An 8,635-nucleotide genomic window follows, 5' to 3' on the forward strand; every position below is an offset into this window, starting at 1 on the left:
TCCAAAAGAATGCTCTTGAAATTGTATGCAAAGATACTCTTAGCCCCAGGTTGTTAGAAGCCAAGCTATGTAGAAAAATCCCAAATGTCCAAAATTCAAATACTAAATTACATGCCATTTGGTTCAATTCTCCCTCAATTGACTCAAAACCTAGGGTTTATGAACACTTAACCATTCTTATGGGCTTTTACTAATCTATCCCTTGATCATCTTGATTGCTCAGACCCATAGATGAAAAAAAGACCACCAAGGCTAAGTTGACTAGGGGTATATGAAATCATTTTATAAGATTTTCTTAATAATATTGGGTGTTCTAGGTTTTAGGACCTAATGATTTTCTCCAAGGGTCTCCCAAAATAATTTAAATAAGAGATCCATTCAAGGAAAATGAAGGAGCTCAATTATGACACTGAAATCTGCCCAAATCTTTCCCAATGCTTTCTAGGCTTCCATTCTTCCCAAACCTTTCTAATAAATCCAAAGAAAGGAACCCCAAGAAAAGAAGAAGACTAATATGGGACCAAGAAATCCCTTGTAATTTCTTTACTCTCACTACCCTTTTTTTATCTTTTAAGTAATTTTTCCTTTTTGCATGCTTTCTAGTTTTATAATATAGATCTTTTATTTCTAGTCATGGTGGGACTATCGTTGTTTTTCCCACCAGAATTAATATTAATCTTACTTTTACCTTACTTGTGGGGCAAGTAGGGGATCAAACCCAAGAGAAAGGGGGAGTAGAGTTAAGCTAAGAGGATAAAATTCAAATTAATCAAAAGGAATTAAAACTATTTTTCTTTGTATTTTTAAACTTATCAAGAAAATTTAAAGTTACTAGAAAATGAACCAAAGTATATGAAATTAAAAGTAAGTAAACTCGTGAAATTAAAGTACCATTGGAGGTGGATCTACCTAGAACATGTTGATGAGCAATTCCTAGTCTCTAACTTTTTTATAACTTAATCGTAAAGGCTTGGTATTAGCTCCTTAGATCGGAAAGTTTAGCAAATGAAATCAAATGAGGGAACATAAACAAAGTGAATTCCTTGAGCTTCCTACTACCAATTATCTAGGTTCAGAATACTTTATCTTGATCTAATCTAAGCATAAAGTATCTATATTACGAATAAAATGTGCAAGAAATCTTAAAGAGAATTCATGAGCATTTTAGATAAAAGAAAGGTATAAAATAAGAAACAACATAAGAACTTGCTCTAGGCTTTCCCACTATTCAATGGAGGGGCACTTAGCCTAATGTTATTACAAGAGAGAGAAGATAAGAGATGAAAGAATTTTTCTTCATTTCATAGAGAAACTTACAAATTCTTCTTCTTCTACTTTTTACAAGACTATTTAACTAAAAAGAAATTAACTAGAAGATAAAAATATAAAAATACAAGAGAAGAAGCAATGAGCCTTAGATTAAAAGAATCTTGGATAAGAGAACCAAGAGGGAGCAAGCTTTCTCTAGAGATTGAAACTCTATTTATAGAGAAAAATATGTGTAAAAGAGTCTAAAAGTAGCCTCCACTTTTCTTTACATAAAAGGATAAAAAATGAGAACATGAGTTAAGGATTAAGGCATTCCAAAGTGAGCCCAAATGCTTTTACCTTGAGATTTTGATTCCAAAATGTTGATTTTCTGCATAAGAAACACACGTAATTAGATTTATCTAGTAAATGAATTTATTTATGTATAAGCCTAATTAACATGCTTATCATGATTATTACCTTAATATAGAGAAATAGGAAAAAAAATCAAGATAAATGTCTGGGAAACATGCGTATAATTCAATGTTTTGAGACACTCATCATGTCAATAGGTTTGTGGGTAGAGAGTAATTCCTCTTTTAAGTAATCTCCCCTAATAAGTCTTCAATAGGATCTTTAAGAGCATTAAAATAGGTTTTCTTTACTTTATATAATTTAAATTCCTATATTACTTTCTTTACTTTCATTTAAATTTCTTTGCACATTAAATTCCTAGTTTTGAAGCTTTGGGATCCCAAATGATGAAATCTAAGTGGATTTACATAATACTTCCAAGCTCAAAAAACAACCAACAAGAATACATTTTGGTGTACGGCTTGCTCATCCTCTCTTCCTATTCATTGTACAATGCTTGACTATAACCCAATTTCCTTCTTAACTCCTATAAAATCCTCTACTTTCAAAAGACAATAAACTACTTTTAAAACTTCATTTAATAGTTATATTGGTAACCATCTTAAAATGGGAGGGACAAGGTGTCTAACACCTTTCTTGTCCCTCAACAAAATTCCCTTACCTTAAAATATCTAGTTAGGCCAAAAACCCCTATCCTTTTTGTTATTTGAGTCAATAAAACCCCAAAAAAAATTAAATATTTTTATGGTGTTCATTCACTCATTAATTGAATGGTGGCGACTCCAAAATCCAAGTAGATGAACTCAAACTTCAAAGATTTCGAAGCCCACACATTTACAACTTGGAGACTCAATTGGGGACATATTATTAGGTATAAATAAGGAGTGAATAACGTAAAATGAATAATTTAAAATAATCAAAAAAGATCGAGAGCATGTTCAAATCCAATGTTAATGATCAAATTGAGAAAATTTTGATCAATCGAGTGAGACCCACTCAAAACAATCAAGGTCAATCTTTAATATCAAGAAATTTGGATTTTTGCCATGCCCTAAATACCAAACGGCCAAGCATAGGACTAACCTAGCCTTACCCTAAGTACCAAAGGGCCAAGTATAGGCCCTTTTTTTTGTTTCGACCTTTATTTTGTAGTACACAAGTATAAAATTGCACCGGTCTTTCCTCAAGAAAGGTCAAACATTATTATTTTCAGCCGTTTGTTGCTTATGGACAAGTTAGTTAGGTAGTTAGCTTACCCATGTGTGCACGGGATTCTTCTTAGGAAATGTCCTCATCAACCTCTCAAGATTAGATTTTCTCTCATCTAATTTCCTCTTAATTACCTACATTCCTATGTCCTAAACCTCATAATTCTCCATCACCTAGGTCTTTTGGTAATCTATCTTGTCCCTTAGTCTTAACCCAAAGTCACCTTTGGTCCCCACTTCACTCCTCTTCAAGAACCAAAGAGATTTCCTCGCATCGAACTTAGAATTACCTAAGCCTAGAGGCTATTATAAGTGTATCGATCCAAAATAAAGCTCTAGAAATTGTGTTCAAAGACACTCTTAGCCCATGGTTTTTAGAAACCTAGCTATGTAGAAAGTTTCAAATGTCCAAAATTCTAGAACTAAATTACATGTCATTTGGCTTAATCCTCTCCCAATTAACTCCAAGCCTAGGGTCTAGGACAACTTTACCAATCTTAAATAATTCTCTAGCAAGTACTGAACTTTTACTAATCTCTCCGTTATTCATCTTGATTGGTTAGATCCATGGGTGAATAAAAAATCATCAAGGTAAAGTTGATTAGGGATTGTAGACACCCCATTTTTGCACTCGCCTGATTAATCAACTCGTCAGCCTGATTAATCAACTCGTCAACCTGATCGCGACGATTTCCAATGATGGATTATTCCAATGGTCTATTTTGTTACTAAATATATTTCAGAAATTCAGATGGGGTATCTCAAACTAACGAAACTGTAGAAACTATGCTACGCTAGGAAAATATAACCCCAAAAGTATAGAAAAAATCATCTTGTAGACAAAAAGATGCATCACAGTAAAAATCACTAAAAATTGACCAAATTACCCAAATACCCCTAACCTCAAAATATCCCTAAAGCCTACATTTTGCTTAGAAAAATCCTTTCAAACACATAAAACAACAAATCAAAACCAAATAAACCATTTCACCAATTTTCACAAAATTCGACAAAATTATGAAAATACCCCTCATAAAGATCACGACCATTTCACGTAAAAAGTTTCATAAATAACACAAACCAATATTCCCATTGAATTCCTTATGAAAAATTGATTCCAAAACATCATTTAATATTAAAAAATAACTTAAAATGTAAAAAGTCATCTTCGAGGGTAAAACGGTAATCTTACAATTTTAATAATTAAAAATTCTAAAATTAAAACATTAATTAATGTAAAGTGAAATTCTAATTAAAATTAATTTTTTTTTTCATTAAGTCAATCAAGTAAGACTTAAGTCAAAATCCTAAAATCAGGTCAATCAAGTAAAACTTAAGTCAAAATCCTAAAATCAAGTCAATCACGTAAGACTTAAGTCAAAATCCCAAATTCTAGTCAATCAAGTGAGATTTAAGTCAAAATCTTAATCAATCTAATAAGACCAAAGTCAAATCCTAACCCTAATAGATTTCTAATTGAACTCTAAAATTACCTAATAGAATTATAATTAAACTCTAAAACTATCTAAAAGAAACATAATCTAAATCTAACCTTATCTAAAAAGCTCTTAAAAATCTATAAATAGAGGCCTCTACAACCTATTTTTGTATCCAAGAAAAAACCCTAGAAAAAGTAGGTCAAGGAGCCTCCCCAACCTTCCCAAAATCCTAATTTTGAAGCCTTAACTCCTAACCTAATATCCATACCCCAACTTTAGCTCAAAAAACACCCAAAAATCCTTTTAAAATACCTTAAAATCCATAATAAATAAATAAAAAAACACTCAAATCTAGGAAGAAGATACTTCATCTTAGAAGATCAGAAGTGTATCCAGTGACGAAAATGAAGTAAGGAATTTCTTCGTCAGTTCTAAGGGAACCATTGTTGCGATCATCAAGGTAAATTTTTTTATTTTTTTTATTATTTTATTTATTTATTTTAGGTCTTTTAAGAATGTAATATTCTTTGGGGAAGGTGCTTAACACCTTCCAAACCCGTAACGTGATCCCCTGCACCCGTATTTTCTTTCGTAGATTAGTGTTATTTGCCTTTTAAAGTTAGTGTTCGATTTCTAAACTGTAATAACTAGGTGGTGACTCCCAAACCTCAAAAATCAAAAGTTGATCTGCGCACCCCACGGATCAAGGGTGCTTTCAGTGGCAACTCCACTGGAGATATTTGAGGATCAGACTTGAAAAACCCCAAGTATGGGAGCATTGCTAAAACAACCTAGACTGTTTTTATTTTCAGTTATTAGTTTGCCTATTTATTTTATTTTTGTTTCTATCCTTCTTTTTTCGTTCAATTATTGATTGTGTGTTTGGATTATGGATATTCTACTTTTGCATATTATCATTTTTTTATGGTTCAATCGAAAGCCATTCGAAATGATCCTAAATAATGCGAGATTTCAAAGGAATGGTCTTATTGAGGATGGGATAATGGTTATTGGACCATGATTTTGTTTTTACGCATGTAAGTATATTTTGATTAAAAATTTAGGTGTAAGCGATCTGGCATTTGACAATGTTTGTTTTTTTTTTTTTTTTTTAAATTTATTTATTTATTTATTTTTATTTATGTTAGAAAGTTGTGTTGTCCGTTGGCAGCAAGCAAAAACGTGAATAAAAACAGGTTTTCTTTCCAAGGGTACTGTTACCCAACAACACCTATTCCTCATTTTAAACTGATTTTAGAAGCAGTGTGCCCCTAATAGAAATTCGCCTTTAATCGACAAACCTGTTTAATGTGATGGATGGGGTGGTTTTTTTTATAAAAATGTTATTTTATTAAATCCTCATCTATCGTAACTTTTAACTACTTTTCTTTCAAATCCATCGTCTTCAACAGAGACTTAGGAAGCTTCTCTCTCATTATCTCTCTCTCCCTCTTTTAAAAGCTTCGATTCCAAGTTCTCTCAGTTTTGATTTCGATCCTCTCTTACTTTCTACTATATTTTCAGAGATTTTAAAGATCTGTAGTTCTCTTTATGTCTTTATGTGATTCAATTTGGTTCGGTTGCTTGGTAGAAGACTTGATTGCCGAACAAATAAGGGGCTTGGAAGAAATTGCTCTATTTTAAGCAATTGAAAGCTATTTTATTGGAAGTTTGGAACTCGAGTGATCTTTTCTCTTATGTATTTGCCTGATCTTTTTCGAGTTCTTTTTGCACCTGAGGCTTGGGATCCAAACTAATGGATTCAAATAACAAGTCGAAAGTTTGGATTGAAGATGAGTAGGAACCGAGGAACTATTTTTAGACTACGAGACTCGATCAAAATTTTAACCCTATGAAGAGTTTTGAAAATTGACAGATTAGATCCTACTAAGCTAAGCATTTGTGAAGATCATTATTGTGTAGTTGGGTTTAGATCAAGCTCTATTTTGGAGTTTTTTTTTTTTTTAAGCTTTTTAGATTCAAGTAGAATCATTTGAGAGAGGTAGGAGGAGTCTGTTTATTTCCCTCAAATTGCTGTGTTGGTTTTTCTCGATCTGATCTCCAATTGAGTGTTGTAATGGCAACATAGATTGCAAGAAGTCTCTTGAGAAACCCATAATTGCTTTAGGAGTCCTTTTCATGGTTGTATCTCTTGCTGATCTCATGGATGTCGTTTCCTTGTTTCATGTTTTCTATGGGTCTATCTCTTAGTTATGTTCCTCCTCATACTTGTTCCCTTCTGTTTCACTATTTTTGCATCTGTTGTCATCAACAAAAGAGCAGGAGGAGCAATGTCTTAGAGAGGCTATAAAGAGTGTAAGTTGGGAAATTATTCTAATTGGCTGATTTGGGTAGTGATTGCTTGCTGCCACATAGTGGATGGACAAGAGATGAAGACATGATTTTTTACAATGGCTCTCTGCCGTGCTTGTTATGGTGATTTCAGCGAGGCTGTTATTGGCTTTGAGATTAATTGTGTTCTGTTTTTAGTCTCTTATTTATGGGTAAAATATAATTTGGCTATCTTTTTTTTTTTTTTTTTAAAGGGGGGATTTGAGAATACCATCCCTATTGCAATGATTTCAAGGAGAGAATGTTTTTTTCTATTGGCCACACCCACTTTTACTTATGGCATACCACATTTAGATTGTTTGCTAATCCTATTTTGGTTGCAGATATAAATAATAAATAAATAAATAAGGGAATTTCTTTGAAAATGAATTTGTAAAAAAAAGAAAAAAAAGAATCATCATTCCTTATCTCCAACAATTATCATCCCATACTTAGTTCAATATTCTTTGGAATCTCAATTCGGTTAGGGTCACCCAAAATAATCCTTGATTGGACTATATAAAAAAAAATTATTTTTGGTTTGGACTAAGAATTGTACGCTTGTTTAAACAATTGAATATGATGATTAGTTCTTGTGTTGAATACATGTCTAATATTGTCACATGTGCTTATTTTTTTAATCTTAATGATGTGATTGGATTGGTATATATTCATGTGGTATCAATATTGTGATGATATGATTAGGCCTATGGGTCCATCTGTTTGAAAAGGCCCCGGACGCACCCCACACTATATTACACACACCACTAGCACGTTTACTGTTTTGCACTCTTGCATGTCCCAATATAGCCATCGTGGCACTAGTGTGTGGCCCAGTCTCTTCGGAGACGCGACGTCATTCATGAAAACCACAACTCCAATCACGTGCCTTAGGGTATATCAAACTGGGGTATCAGTACCGTTTGATTAGGTGACTCTGAAAGGTATATCGATGCACCCAGGCTGAAGGGACCTAAGCCGTTGACTTATTGTGAGCCACATGGTCACATGTCCCGTTTGCCAACGTAGTACTAGTACGTGGTCGGTCCCCTCGTGGGATGCCAAACCATTTATAAAAGCTACAACTCTTGACTCGTACCCATCGGTATATCAAAGATGATCCAAGTACATCAGTTGCACTTCTTGATCAAAACCAGTGCCTAAGCGAGATCCTGCTCCGATGTACTACGGTACTAGGAGGATAGACTATGACTATTCTAGACAAGAGGCAATTTAAGAGTGTGTTTGCTCAAGCATCACATGCCACCTCTGATCTGGGGATTAAACTGGTTGTTTTTGACTTCAGAGAAGTGGGTTGAATTTTTAGATTATCACCTATACGGTATATCAAATCAAGTTATCACGTACCGTCTGATTGAGTACTCTCGAGAGGTATATAGTTGTACCTGGGCAAGGGTTGCTAGATAAAAATACATTGCACATAGTAAGCTTAGAGTCTAGGAACCTCCCCTTTAGGTCACGACTCGAACTTATCGTGGGTGTTCCCGGGTTGTTTCTTGAATGATGAATGTATGTGAATGATGAGATCAAAATGTATGGTTGTCCTCAAGGATTAAAGTTTTTTTTTACCTTATTAAAATAGGTGCACCGACCCAATAAAGAATCCATTTTTTGCAATAATTCATAATGACCCAGTCCATCTCGATCCAACAATCATGATGGGCCGAGCCATTTAAATCAAAAAGGAAATCAATTTTTTTTTCTAAATTTGGGTTTCAACCCATTTTCAAAGAAGAAAAATGGTTTACATAAGGAAAGTAATTTTCAGGAAAAATATTTTTCAGAAAAAGTGTTTTCCAAAAAATGTTTTCCATAAGAACAAGATTTTCTAAAAGAAAAATATTTTCCAAAAGAAAATGTCTCACGAAGCAAAGAAGATAAAGAAAATTACGAATTGATTTCTTTGAATAAATAATTTTTCATGGGCCTTGGAAGTTTACTAAAATACCATTTTGTGTCAAACCAGGATGTCAGCCGCCGGTAATAACCCAATCGATCAGTTAGTCAAAACAA

Source organism: Akebia trifoliata, chromosome 13 (assembly GCF_017979445.1).
Source record: "Akebia trifoliata isolate Shusen 1 chromosome 13, ASM1797944v1, whole genome shotgun sequence".
Classification (NCBI taxonomy): Eukaryota; Viridiplantae; Streptophyta; class Magnoliopsida; order Ranunculales; family Lardizabalaceae; genus Akebia; species Akebia trifoliata.